This window comes from Arachis hypogaea, chromosome 1, assembly GCF_003086295.3.
Source record: "Arachis hypogaea cultivar Tifrunner chromosome 1, arahy.Tifrunner.gnm2.J5K5, whole genome shotgun sequence".
NCBI lineage: Eukaryota > Viridiplantae > Streptophyta > Magnoliopsida > Fabales > Fabaceae > Arachis > Arachis hypogaea.
Window position 1 is genome coordinate 73,482,573 of NC_092036.1, and position 14,931 is coordinate 73,497,503.

The window sequence follows — 14,931 nt, forward strand, 5'->3', positions numbered from 1 at the left end:
AGGGTTCTCAGGATCATAAGCTTCTTCTTTAGAAGATGCTTCTTTAGTACTGTTGGATGCATTTTACAATCCATTCTTGAGAAATCATATTGACTTGCTGAGTCAACATTTTGTTCTGAGCCAATATGGCATTCAGAGCATCAATTTCAAGAACTCTCTTCCTCTAAGACGTCCCATTACTCACAGGATTCCTTTCAGAGGTGTACATGAACTGGTTATTTGCAACCATTGCAATGAGTTCCTGAGCTTCTGCAGGCATTTTCTTCAGGTGAATAGATCCACCTGCAGAATGGTCCAATGACATCTTAGACAATTCAGACAGACCATCATAGAATATATCCAAGATGGTCCATTATGAGAGCATGTCAGAAGGACACTTTTTGGTCAATTGCTTGTATCTCTCCCAAGCTTCATAGAGGGATTCATCTTCTTTCTATCTGAAGGTTTGAACATCCACTCTAAGCTTGCTCAGCTTTTGAGGAGGAAAGAACTTGGCTAAGAAATCCGTGACCAGCTTATCCCAAGAGTTCAGGCTATCTTTAGGTTGAGATTCCAACCGTGTTCTAGCTTTGTCTTTTACAGCAAAAGGGAAAAGCATAAGCTTATAGACCTCAGGATCAACTCCATTGGTCTTAACAGTATCACAGATCTGCAAGAATTCAGTTAAGAACTGAAAAGGATCTTCTGATGGAAGTCCATAAAACTTGCAATTCTATTTCATCAGAGAAACTAATTGAGGCTTTAGCTCAAAGTTGTTTGCTCCAATGGAAGGGATTAAGATGCTTCTTCTATGGAAGTTGGAATTTGGTGCAGTAAAGTCACCAAGCATCTTCCTTGCATTATTGTTGGGTTTGGCCATGTCTCCTTCTTTTTACGAGATTCTCTGTAAGGTTTTCTCTGGATTGTTGTGCTTTAGCTTCTCTTAGCTTCTTTTTCAGAGTCCTTTCAGGTTCAGGATCTGCTTCAACAAGAATGTCCTTGTCCTTGCTCTTGCTCATATGAAAAAGAAGAGAATAAAAAAGAAGAGGAATCCTCTATGTCACAGTATAGAGATTCCTTTATGTGAGTAGAAGAAGAAAATAATAGAGGAATGATATAGAGAGAAGAGATGAAGAATTCAAATTATGAGTAGAAGAGAAGTGTTAGTAGATAAATAAATAAATAGAAGGAGATGAGAGAGAGGAGTTTTCGAAAATAATTGAAAGAAAAAGAAAAATATTTTTGTTTTTATTTTAAAATTTGGTTGGAATTCAAAAATTAAGAGAAGAAATAAAATTAAAATTAAAATTTGAAATAATTAGATAATTAAAAGAATTTTGAAAAAGAAGTTAACGATTTTCGAAAATTATAGAGAGAAAAGTGGTTAGGTGGTTTTGAAAAAGATAAGAAAAAGTAAAACAAACAAAAAGTCAATTAGTTAGTTGAAAAAGATTTGAAAATCAATTTTGAAGAGATAAGAAGTTAGAAAAGATTTTTGAAATTGAATTTGAAGAAGATATGATTTGAAAAAGTATGTTTAAAAATATATGATTGAAAAGATATGATTGAAAAGATATGATTGAAATTTATTTTGAAAAAGATTTGAAAAAGAAATTTAGAAAGATTTAATTTTGAAAATAAAATTGATTACTTGACTAACAAGAAACTAAAACATATGATTCTAGAATTTAAAGATTGAACCTTTCTTAATAGGCAAGTAACAACTTGAAAGTTTTTGAATCAAAACCTTAAGTGTTAGCAAGATTTTTGAAAATTATGAAATAAAGATAAGAAAAAGATTTTGAAAAGTTTTGAAAAAGATTTTTGAAAATTTTCAAAACACAAAAGAAAAAAAATGAAAAATATTTGATTTAGAAAAATATTTTGAAAAGAATTTTTCGAAATTGAAATCTTGACTTGACTAACAAGAAACAACTTATTTTAAAATTTTTTGACTAAGTCAACCCAAAGATTTCGAAATTTATGACAAAAATAAGGGAAATATATTTTTTTTATTTTTGAATTTTTAATGAGGAGAGAGAAAAACACTAAAATAACTCAAAAAATGAAAAATTAAGATCAAAACAAAGAAAACATGCAAGAACACTATGAATGTCACGATGAACACTAAGAACACTTTGAAGATCATGATGAACATCAAGAACTTATTTTTGAAAAATTTTTAAGAAAAAAAACATGTAAGACACCAAACTTTGAAATTTTCAATGTTTCGAATCTAATAATTCTAAGATGCATATGAAAAACAACAAAAGACACAAAACAAGAAATTATGAAGATCAAACAAGAAGACTTATCAAGAACAACTTGAAGATCATGAAGAATGCAATGCTTGAATTTTTCGAAAAATGCACAATTTTTTTAAAAAACATGCAATTGACACCAAACGTAAAAATTGACACTAGACTCAAACAAGAAACACAAAATATTTTTGATTTTTTTTATTTTATGATTTTTTGGATTTTTTTCGAAAATTATTTTTGGAAATACGAAAAAGAAGAAAAATTTTGAAATATTTTTGAAAACTTTTTGAAAATAAAATAAAGGTTGAAACAAGAAGAAAATGACCTAATCTGAGCAACAAGATGAACCGTCAGTTGTCCAAACTCGAACAATCCCCGGCAACGGCGCCAAAAGCTTGGTGTACGAAATTGTGATATCTGACAATGGCACCAAAAGCTTGGTACACGCGATCGTAATCTCAATACTTTCATCACAATTCCGCACAACTAACCAGCAAGTGCACTGGGTCATCCAAGTAATACCTTACGTGAGTAAGGGTTGATCCCACGGAGATTGTCGGCTTGAAGCAAGCTATGGTCATCTTGTAAATCTCAGTCAGGCGGATTCAAATGGTTATAGAGTTTTGATCATTAAAAGATAAATAAACATAAAATAAAGATAGAGATACTTATGTAATTCATTGATGGGAATTTCAGATAAGCGTATGGAGATGCGTTGTTCCTTCTGAATCTCTGCTTTCCTACTGCCTTCATTCAATCCTTCATACTCCTTTCTATGGCAAGCTGTATGTTGGGTATCACCGTTGTCAATGGTTACTTCCCGTCCTCTCAGTGAAAATGGTCCTCTACGATTTCTGTACGGCTAATCAACTGTCGGATTTCTCGTCTCGGATGAAAAATACCATGCACAGATATCGTATGGCTAATCAGCTGTTGGTTCTTGATCGTGTAGGTATAGGATTTACTATCCTTTTACGTTTGTCACCACACCCTACAGTTGGGAGTTTGAAACTCGTCACAGTCATCCCATCCCAAATTCTACTCAGAATACCACAGACAAGGTTTAGACTTTCCGGATATCAAGAATGCTGCCAATTGATTCTAGCTTATACCATGAAGATTCTAATCTCGGATTCAGATGCCCCATTGTCAGAGGGGGGTCGATGTGAATCGTTGATTAGAAACCCAAGAGATATACATTCAAGCTTGTTTTCATGTAGAAAGGAAGTGGTTGTCAATCACGCGTTCATGAGTGAGAATGGTGATGAGTGTCACATAATCATCACATTCATCATGTTCTTGTGTGCGAAAAAATATCTTAGAATAAGAATAAGCATGAATTGAATAGAAAACAGTAGTACTTTGCATTAATACTCGAGGAACAACAGAGCTCCACACCTTAATCTATAGTGTGTAGAAACTCCACCGTTGAAAATATATAACTAATGAAGGTCCAGGCATGGCCGAATGGCCAGCCTCCTAAAATCTGATCAAGAGATGATCAAAAGATGTTCCAAAGATGTCTAATACAATAATAAAAGGTCCTATTTATACTAGACTAGTTTCTAGGGTTTACATAAATAAGTAAATAATACAGAAATCCACTTCCGGGGCCCACTTGGTGTGTGCTTGGACTGAGTATTGGAGCTTCCATGTGTAGAGGCCTTCTCTGGAGTTAAACGCTAGTTTGTAACTTGTTTCTGGCGTTTGACTCTAGCTTGCAACTTGTTTCTGGCGTTTAACGCCAGAATAGGGCAGAAAGCTGGCGTTGAACGCCAGTTTGTGTCAACTAAACTAGGGAAAAGTATGGAGTATTATATATTGTCGGAAAGCCCTGAACATCTACTTTCCAACGCAATTAAGAGCGCGCCATTTGGGTTTCTGTAGCTCCTAAAATTCCATTTCAAGTGCAGGGAGGTCAGAATCCAACAACATCAACATTCCTTTTCAGCCTCTGAATCAGATTTTTGCTCAGGTCCCTCAATTTCAGCCAGAAAATACCTGAAATCACAGAAAAACACACAAACTCATAGTAAAGTCCAGAAATGTGAATTTTGCTTAAAAACTAATAAAAAAATACAAAAAGTGAATAAAACATACTAAAAACTATATAAAAACAATGCCAAAAAGGGTATAAATTATCCGCTCATTAACTACTTAAATGCATGCAAATATCCTAAGGCTATTTGCCAATATATACTATGATTAGAGTTGGTAGAAATAAACCATGAAATTCCAATCCATCACAAGAAAGCTTTAGGGCCAATGCAAAGAGTTCATATACTAAGATCAATGTCCAAAGAATTGAATTGAAATTTCAAAACCTTCCAATCAAACAACTTGCAAGAAGATACAATATGAGACGTAAGAACATAGAATTGAGCGATCGAACCCCTCACCGGATATGAGTATTCACTCAATTCGTTCAGTGTTTAGGGTTTAATCACTCAATTCTCCTTTTATCATGCTTTTCCAAGATTTGTACATCATCTAACAATCAACTAGTATTTAATGCATGAATAACAAATATCATGAGGTCTTTAGAAGGATGTAATCGGGCTAGGGTTTAGGTAGGATGAATATGGTTAAGTAGACTTAAAGAATTAGTTCTTTGATTAGCTTGAGTGTCCACCTAATCCTATATCTCCTATATACACATAACATTACAACCTATCTACCCATTTTCTTTTTTCATCTCACTTCACTCATGCATTTTCTTTTCAAAACATGACATATGCATTTTTTATTTAACTCTTTTATTTCATACTTTGTTATGCACAAGTTTTTTTTTTTTTAAATTGAACTATAGATGCACATGTCTCAATTAATAAAATACATGAGCATTACCTAATTGCCAAAAATTTTTCACAATGAGTTCATGCCTCTATCACCAATGTTTCCCAAAATTCCCCCCACACTTAGAATATACACACTAATCCACCCAAGCTAATCAAAGAGTAATTCAGGAACATCAATGGTTTTCTGCTTAAGGGGAGTAATGTGCTTATCATCAGAACAAAAGGGAATTCATAGGCTCAAAGGGATTCACAAAGGTGAATGCAAGGGTTGGCCATATAGGTTAGTGAGTTTATCATCAAAGATGGCCTCAATCATGCTAAATACATCCAAACACAAATACAGGACATAAAGAATCATGCAAATCAATTATCACAATAAAAAAGGAGTATAATCACACAAGAACAAACATTTTGGTTGAAAAGTGCAACCATCTATTAAAGCTCAAATCTCACAAGGTATGTTGTTCTAGCTCTTTTCCATGTTCTACAAACAAAATACTCCAAGCAAGTTGGCAAACACAATTTTTCTTCAATTCAATCAATGGTACGCCCTAGAAAAGATCTCATGGAAATTCCTTGGTGTTTCATCAACTTATTTATTCTATCATGCAACATGCAAATATTAACTACTAAATATCCATAAACGATAAAGAAATATTTACAAACAAACCAAACAAGGCTCAATAGAAATAAACTACTCAAAATGAAAAAAAGAACTAAAAGAAATATTACAAAAGTGTCTTGAAATGAGAAATTTTACCCCATTTGAAATCATCAATCCTCCCCCACACTTAGTTTGTGCACGGTCCTCCATGCATGCTTATGATCCGGGAGAATGAAGGGGGCCACCTTCAGTTGGTCAACTCAGAAGAGGGTTGGTCAACTGCATCATACTCCTCCCCAGCTTGCTCGGATGAAGCTCTAGGAGGTGGGCCGGGGTCTCTTCCTTCTAGCTTGGCCGCTATCCACTCGAAACGCTTTTGCTCCAAATGCTCCATGTGGTGGATATCATGCAAGATATCTTGGAATAATTCTGGAAGAGGACGGAGAAAGGGTAAAGCAGTTGATGAAGTTGGTAGACTTGATGGTGGTGCTGTGGGTGTCTTCCTCTCGGAAGGTGTTGTGTTTGTTGGTATTTCCAAATCTCCCCTTGGAATGAACTTATTGCCTCTATGAACCCTGAACATTATGTCCATCAAACGCCACTCTACCCCCGCTGCTATTGCTAAATGCATCACCATCGACAGAAAAAGAATGTTGATGTTATTTTTCTCAATCAATTTCCATATCGATGTGCGTAACAAAGGCACAATGGCTATGCTCTTTCCTTCCATGATAGCCCAAAGTAGCAAAGCAGTCTTGAATCTGACATGTGTAGCATGGGTGTTGGGAATGATGTAGTCCACCATAATTTGATGCCATATACGAGCTTTGACATTCAAATCGGAGTAAGCTATAGTTGTGGGAACAGATTTCCTCCCTTTGCTAAACTCCCATGAAGCACCGGAATGGCCAATTCTCTCAAGTATAGGAGCCAAAGACATACTCCCCTTGAACACACTCGCCTTGATCCTTGAATAATCATCATTTTCGGGCGGAATGTGTGGGATCTTTAGAATAACTTCGAGAGCTTGGTTGGAAGTATCCAACCTCTTTCTCCGGAGGAATACTGACTCCGATTTCCAAGTTTGGTAGTTGCCATAGAATTCCCGCACCATGGCTTCATTAACTTCAATTGGGTATTGTTCAAGAAACTCCCAATGAAGTGAGGCAATCCATTCATGGATGACCGATTTGTACTTGCTTGGAACTTTTAGCGTCTGTTCCCAATAGATTGACCTTTTCTCAAATTTGTCATATTGGAACTTGGCTCTCTGGTTGACCAACACATCCGGGTTATCACTCGGACGATCCATGAAATAAGATCTGGATGCGCGGAATGTAGGTTGCACAACCGGTAAAGTGACCAGTTTCTTACCCTTCTTTCGCATCCTAAAAAGAAAACAAAATATTTCAAGATCATAGGACAACAATAAATTAAGATCAATGAGGAAGAACAAATAAAGTCAAGAAAACGAAATTCTTAGTTGGAAGCTTGAAAATAGTGTGATTCACAAGAAAGGCGGTGTGTATATTCCAATGGTGTGCGCGGTTGGAACACACACACCGGCCGGAGACAATGGCAATCACACTTTTAAGGCAACTCAAAGTTCAAAGCTTTGCAACTAAGTGCTCAAGTTGCAAATATAAAACAGAAATGCAAGCAAATTCAAGCAAGCACCAAAAGGGAATTTGTCAATTTTTCATCCTTAAGAAGTGGTAAGTGGTGCACGAAATTGTGATCATCAACAATGGCGCCAAAAACTTAATAGCACTCTCAAACGTGAATCACACTTAGTCACAACTCCGCACAACTAACCAGCAAGTGCACTGGGTCGTCCAAGTAATACCTTACGTGAGTAAGGGTCGATCCCACGGAGATTGTTGGTATGAAGCAAGCTATAGTCATCTTGTAAATCTCAGTTAGGCGGATAGTAAATGTTATGGAGTTTTTGAATAATAATAATAAATAAGCAGAAAATAAAGATAGAGTTACTCATGTAATTCAATGGTGGGAATTTCAGATAAGTGCGTGGAGGTGCTTGTCCTTGTTGGATCTCTACTTTTCTACTGTCTTCCTTCAATCCTTCTTATTCCTTTCCATGGCAAGCTGTATGTAGGGCATCACTGTTGTCAATGGCTACCTCCCATCCTCTCAGCGAAAATGGTCAAAATGCTCTGTCACAGCATGGCTAATCATCTGTCGATTCTTGATCATATTGGAATAGAATCCCTTGATTCTTTTGCGTTTGTCATCACACCCAACAATCGCGAGTTTGAAGCTCGTCACAGTCATTCAATCCCGGAATCCTACTCGGAATACCACAGACAAGGTTAGACTTTCCAGATTCCTATGAATGCCGCCATCAATTCTAGCTTATACCACGAAGATTCTGATTAAGGAATCCAAGAGATATGCGCCCAGTCTAAGGTAGAACGGAAGTGGTTGTCAGTCACGCGTTCATAGGTGAGAATAATGATGAGTGTCACGGATCATCACATTCATCATGTTGAAGTGCAACGAATATCTTAGAATAAGAACAAGCGGAATTGAATAGAAAATAGTAGTAATTGCATTGAAACTTGAGGTACAGCAGAGCTCCACACCCTTAATCTATGGTGTGTAGAAACTCCACTGTCAAAAATACATAAGTGATGTAGGTTCAGGCATGGCCGAATGGCCAACCCCCAAACGTGATCAAAAGATCAAAAAATACAATCCAAGACTAGACAATCAAAGACCGTCTAAGACACTAGTAAAAAGTTCTATTTATACTAAACTAGCTACTAGGGTTTACAAAAGTAAGTAATTGATGCATAAATCCACTTCCGGGGCCCACTTGGTCTATGTTTGGGCTGAGCTTGATCTTTACACGATCTGAGGCTTATCTTGGAGTTGAACACCAAGTTGTAACGTGGTTTTGGCGTTCAACTCTGGTTCGTGACGCGTATCTGGCGTTTGACTCCAGAATGCAGCATGGAACTGGCGTTGAGCGCCTGTTTACGTCATCTAATCACGAATAAAGTATGGATTATTATATATTACTGGAAATCTCTGGATGTCTACTTTCTAACGCTGTTGAGAGCACGCCATTTGGAGTTCTTTTGCTCCAGAAAATCCATTTCGAGTGCAGAGAGGTCAGAATCCAACAGCATCAGTAGTTCTTTGTTAGCCTTTTATCAGAGTTTTGCTCAGGTCCCTCAATTTCAGCCAGAAATTACCTGAAATCACAAAAAAACACACAAACTCATAGTAAAGTCTAGAAATATGAATTTAGCATAAAAACTAATAAAAACATCCCTAAAAGTAGGTAGATCCTACTAAAAACTACCTAAAAATAATGCCGAAAAGCGTATAAATTATCCGCTTATCACAACACCAAACTTAAATTGTTGCTTGTCCCCAAGCAACTGAAAATCAATTAGGATAAAAAGAAGAGAATATACTATCAATCCCAAAATATCAATGAATATTAATTCTAATTAGATGAGCAGGACTTGTAGCTTTTTGCTTCTAAACAGTTTTGGCATCTTACTTTTTCCCTTGAAGTTTAGAATGATTGGCATCTATAGGAACTTAGAATTTCAGATAGTGTTATTGATTCTCCTAGTTGAGTTTGTTGATTCTTGAACACAGCTACTTTTATGAGTCTTGGCCGTGGCCCTAAGCATTTTGTTTTCCAGTGTTACCACCGGATACATAAATGCCACAGACACATAACTAGGTGAACCTTTTCAGATTGTGACTCAGCTTTGCTAAAGTCCCCAGTTAGAGGTATCCAGAGCTCTTAAGCACACTCTTTTTGCTTCGGATCACGACTTTAACCACTCAGTCTCAAGCTTTTCACTTGGACCTGCATGCCACAAGCACATGGTTAGGGACAGCTTGATTTAGCTGCTTAGGCCTTGATTTTATTTCCTTGGGCCCTCCTATCCATTGATGCTCAAAGCCTTGGATCCTTTTTACCCTTTCCTATTGGTTTTTAAGGGCTATTGGCTTTTTCTGCTTGCTTTGCTTTTTTTTTTTGCAAGCTTTTGCTTTTTCACTGCTTTTTCTTGCTTCAAGAATCAATTTCATGATTTTTTAGATTATCAATAGCATTTCTCTTTGTTCATCATTCTTTCAAGAGCCAATAATTTTAACATTCATTAACAACAAGATCAAAATTATGCACTGTTCAAGCATTCATTTAGAAGACAAAAAATATTGTCACCACATCAATATAATTGAACTAAATTCAAGGATAATTTCGAAATTCATGTACTTCTTGTTCTTTTGAATTAGAAACATTTTTCATTTAAGGGAGGTGAAGGATTCATGGAATTATTTATAGTCTTAAGACATAGTTACTAAATATTAATGATCATGTAACAGAGACACAAATATAGATGACATAATAAGCATAAAAACAAAAAAAAAAAACAGAAAAATAAGAACAAGGAATGAATCCACCTTAGTGATGGTGGCGCTTTCTTCTTGAAGAACCAATGATGTCCTTGAGTTCTTCTATGTCTCTTCCTTGCCTTTGTTGATCCTCCCTCGTTGCTCTTTGATCTTCTCTAATTGTATGGAGAATGATGGAGTGCTCTTGATATTCCACCCTTAATTGATCCATATTGTAACTCAAATCTTCAAGAGAAGTGTTGAGTTGTTCCCAATAGTTGTTGGGAGGAAAGTGCATCCCTTGAGGCATCTCCGGGATTTCTTGGTGATGAGCTTCCTCATGCGTCTCTTGGGTTCCATGAGTGGGCTCTCTTGTTTGCTCCATTCTTTTCTTAGTGATGGGCTTGTCCTCCTCGATGGGGATGTCTCCTTCTATGATGACTCCAGTTAAGTAACATAGATGGCAAATAAGATGAGGAAAAACTAGCCTTGCCAAAGTAGAGGGCTTATCAGCTATTTTGTAGAATTCAAGGGAGATAACTTCATGAATTTCTACTTCCTCTCCAATCATGATGCTATGGATCATGATGGCCCGATCCACAGTAACTTCAGATCGGTTGCTAGTGGGAATGATGGAGCGTTGGATAAACTCCAACCATCCTCTAGCCACAGGCTTGAGGTCCAGTCTTCTTAGTTGAACTGGCTTGCCTTTGGAGTCTCTTTTCCATTAAGCTCCTTCAACACATATGTCCCTAAGGACTTGGTCTAACCTTTGATCAAAGTTGACCCTTCTTGTGTAGGGGTGTGCATCTCCTTGCATCATGGGCAAGTTGAATGCCAACGTCACATTTTCCGGACTAAAATCTAAATATTTCCCCCGAACCATTGTAAGATAATTCTTTGGGTTCGGGTTCTTACTTTAATCATGGTTCCTAGTGATCCATGCATTGGCATAGAACTCTTGAACCATCAAGATTCCGACTTGTTGGATGGGATTGGTTAGAACTTCCTAACCTCTTCTTTGGATCTCATGTCGGATTTTCAGATACTCATTTTTCATGAGTTTGAATGGGACCTTGGGGATCACCTTCTTCTTGGCCACAACATCATAGAAGTGGTCCTGATGGGCTTTGGAGATGAATCTTTCCATCTCCCATGACTCGGAGTTGGAAGCTTTTGTCTTCCCTTTCCCTTTTCTAGAGGTTTCTCCGGTCTTAGGTGCTATTGATAGTTATGGAAAAACAAAAAGCTTATGCTTTTACCACACCAAACTTAAAATATTGCTCGCCCTCAAGCAAGAGAAGAAAGAAAAGAAGAAGAAGAAGAGAAAATATGGAGGAGAGTAGGGGAGGTGTATTCGGCCAAGGTGTAGAAGAGGGGGTTGTGTTGTGTGAAAATTAAGGAGAATGGAGGGTTTATATAGGGAGAGGAGAGGGAGTAGGTTCGGCCATTTAGGGTGGGTTTGGGTCGGAAAGAAATTTGAATTTTGAAGGTAGGTGGGGTTTATGGGGAAGAGTGGATGGATGTGAGTGGTGAAGGGGGCAATTGGGAAGAGAGATTGAGGTGATTGGTGAAGGGTTTTGGGGAAGATTGTTTATTAGAAAGAGAGAATGAATGTTGAGAAGAGGGGAGAATATGGTAGGTGGGGTTCCTGTGGGGTCCACAGATCCTGAGGTGTCAAGGATTTACATCTTTGCACCAATTAGGCATGTAAAATGCCTTTGCATGCAATTCTGGTGTTTAAACGCCGAGGTGATGCGTGTTCTGGGTGTTCAACGCCCATGTGCAGCATATTTCTGGCGTTGAACGCCAGTTCCATGCTTGTTTCTGGCGTTCAGCGCCAGCTCTCCTCAGGGTATATTCCTGGCATTCAAATGCCAGGATGATGCTTGTTTCTGGCGTTCAACGCCAGATCCATGCTCTGTTCTGGCGTTGAATGCCAGCCAGATGCTCCTTACTGGCGTTTAAACGCCAGTAAGTCCTTCCTCTAGGGTGTGATTTTTCTTCTGCTGTTTTTGATTTTGTTTTTAATTTTAATATTTTTTTCGTGACTCCACATGATTATGAACCTAATAAAACATAAAAGAACGATAAAATAAAAAATAAAATTAGATAAATAAAAATTAGCACTTCTTTAATGTCAATAGCTTGACAGTGGGATCTCATGGAGCCTCACAGGTGATCAGGTCAATTTTGTATAGTCCCAACACCAAACTTAGAGTTTGGTTGTGGGGATTCAACCCCAAACTTAGAGTTTGACTGTGGGGGCTCTGTTTGACTCTGTACTGAGAGAAGCTTTTCATGCTTCCTCTCCATTGTTAAAGAAGAAGATCCTTGAGCCTTAAACACAAGGTAGTCCCCATTCAATTGAAGGACTAATTCTCCTCTGTTAACATCTATCACAGCTTCTGCTGTGGCTAGGAAAGGTCTTCCAAGGATAATGCATTCATCCTTCTCCTTCCTAATGTCTAAGATTATGAAATCAGCATGAATGTAAAGGCCTTTAACCTTTACTAACACGTCCTCTACTAATCCATAAGCTTGTCTTACTGACTTGTCTACCAATTGTAATGAGAATAAGGCAGGCTGTACCTCAATGATCCCAAGTTTCTCCATTACAGAGAGTGGCATAGGATTTATGCCTAACCCTAGGTCACACAGAGCTTTCTCAAAGGTCATGGTGCCTATGGTATAGGGTATTACGAATTTGCCAGGATCTTGTCTCTTTTGAGGTAAAGTTTGCTGAACCCAGGTATCTAGTTCACTAATGAGCAAGGGAGGTTTACCTTCCCAAGTCTCATTACCAAATAACTTGGCATTCAGTTTCATGATAGCTCCTAGATATTGAGCAACTTGCTCTCCAGTCACATCTTCATTCTCTTCAGAGGAAGAATAGTCTTCAGAGCTCATGAATGGTAGAAGGAGGTTTAATGGAATCTCTATGGTCTCTATATGGGCCTCAGATTCCCGTGGGTCCTCAATAGGGAACTCCTTCTTGCTTGAGAGACGTCCCATGAGGTCTTCCTTATTGGGATTCACGTCCTCTCCTTCCTCTCTAGGTTCGGCCATATTGATTATATCAATGGCCTTGCACTCTCTTTCTGGATTTTCTTCAGTATTGCTTGGGAGAGTACTAGGAGGGGTTTCAGTGATTTTCTTACTCAGCTAGCCCACTTGTGCCTTCAGATTTTTGATGGAGGACCTTGTTTCATTCATAAAAATTAAAATGGCCTTAGATAGATCAGATACTAAATTTGCTAAGTTAGAGGTATTCTGTTCATAATTCTCTCTCTGTTGCTGAGAAGATGATGGATAAGTCTTGTTGAGGCTTTTGTTGATCCTTCCATGAGAAATTTGGATGATTTCTCCATGATGAATTATAGGTGTTTCCATAAGGTTCACCCATATAATTTACCTCTGCCATTGCAGGGTTTTCAGGATCATAAGCTTCTTCTTCAGAAGATGCCTCTTTAGTGCTGTTGGATGCATTTTGCCATCCATTCAGACTTTGAGAAATCATGTTGACTTCCTGAGTCAACATTTTGTTCTGAGCCAATATGGCATTCAGAGCATCAATCTCAAGAATTCCCTTCCTTTGAGGCGTTCCATTATTCACGGAATTTCTCTCAGAAGTGTACATGAACTGGTTATTTGTAACCATGTCAATAAGTTCTTGAGCTTCTGCAGGCATTTTCTTTAGGTGAATGGATCCACCTACAGAATGGTCCAGTGACATCTTAGAGAACTCAGACAGACCATAATAGAATATATCCAGAATGGTCCATTCTTAAAGCATGTCAGAAGGACACCTTTTGGTCATCTGCTTGTATCTTTCCCAAGCTTCATAGAGGGATTCACCATCTTTTTGTTTGAATGTCTGAACATCCAATCTAAGCTTGCTCAGCTTTTGAAGAGGAAAGAATTTAGCCAAGAAGGCCGTGACCAACTTATCCCAGGAGTCCAGGCTATCCTTAGGTTGTGAATCCAACCATGTTCTAGCTCTGTCTCTTACAGCAAAAGGGAAAAGCATGAGCCTGTAGACTTCAGGATCTACTCCATTTGTCTCTACAGTCTCACAAATCTGCAAGAACTCAGTTAAAAACTGATAGGGATCTTCTTATGGAAGTCCATGAAACTTGCAGTTTTGTTGCATTAGAGCAACTAGTTGAGGTTTCAGCTCAAAATTGTTTGCTCCAACGGTAGGAATTGAGATGCTTCTTCCATCAAACTTGGAAGTAGATGTAGTATAATCACCAAGCATCCTTCTTGTATTATTGTTGTTGGGTTCGGCTACCATCTCCTTCTCTTGTTCGAAAATTTCAGTAAGGTTGTCTCTGGATTGTTGTAATTTGGCTTCTCTTAGTTTCCTCTTCAGAGTCCTTTCAGGTTCAGGGTCAGCTTCAACAAAAATACCTTTTTCCTTGTTCATGCTCATATGAAAGTGAAGAGAACAAGAAAAGAAGAGAAGAAGAATCTTCTATGTCACAGTAAAGAGGTTCCTTATTATTAGTAGAAGAAGAAAGGGAATAAAGAAAGGAGAATCCAAACAGAAGGGTGAGGATAGGGGTAGTGATTTGAGATAAAGAGAGGTGAAGAGAAGTGTTAGTAAATAAATAAATAAATAGAAGAAGAGGAGAGGGAAGGAATTTTGAAAATAAATTTTGAAAAAGTAGTTAGTGATTTTCAAAAATTAAAGGTGAGATAGAATTAAAATTAAAATTTAAAACAATTAGTTAATTTAAAAAGAATTTTGAAAAAGGGATGAGATATTTTCGAAAATTAGAGAGAGAAAAGTAGTTAGGTGGTTTTGAAAAAGATAATAGACAAACAAAAAGTTAATTAGTTAGTTGAAAAAGATATTAAAATCAAATTTGAAAAGATAAGAAGATAAGAAGTTAGATAAGATATT

General features: G+C 37.4%; 2 non-coding genes across 2 annotated transcripts; both read left to right on the forward strand.

Moving 5' to 3' along the window:
- The first annotated feature begins 362 nt into the window (after positions 1-362).
- LOC112711769 (small nucleolar RNA R71) lies at positions 363-466 on the forward strand. Its single transcript, XR_003157597.1, has one exon. It is a non-coding gene; the product is annotated as a small nucleolar RNA R71 (small nucleolar RNA).
- Positions 467-13,812: 13,346 nt separating this feature from the next.
- Positions 13,813-13,920, forward strand: LOC112711414 (small nucleolar RNA R71). Its single transcript, XR_003157477.1, has one exon. It is a non-coding gene; the product is annotated as a small nucleolar RNA R71 (small nucleolar RNA).
- The last annotated feature ends 1,011 nt before the right edge of the window (positions 13,921-14,931 follow it).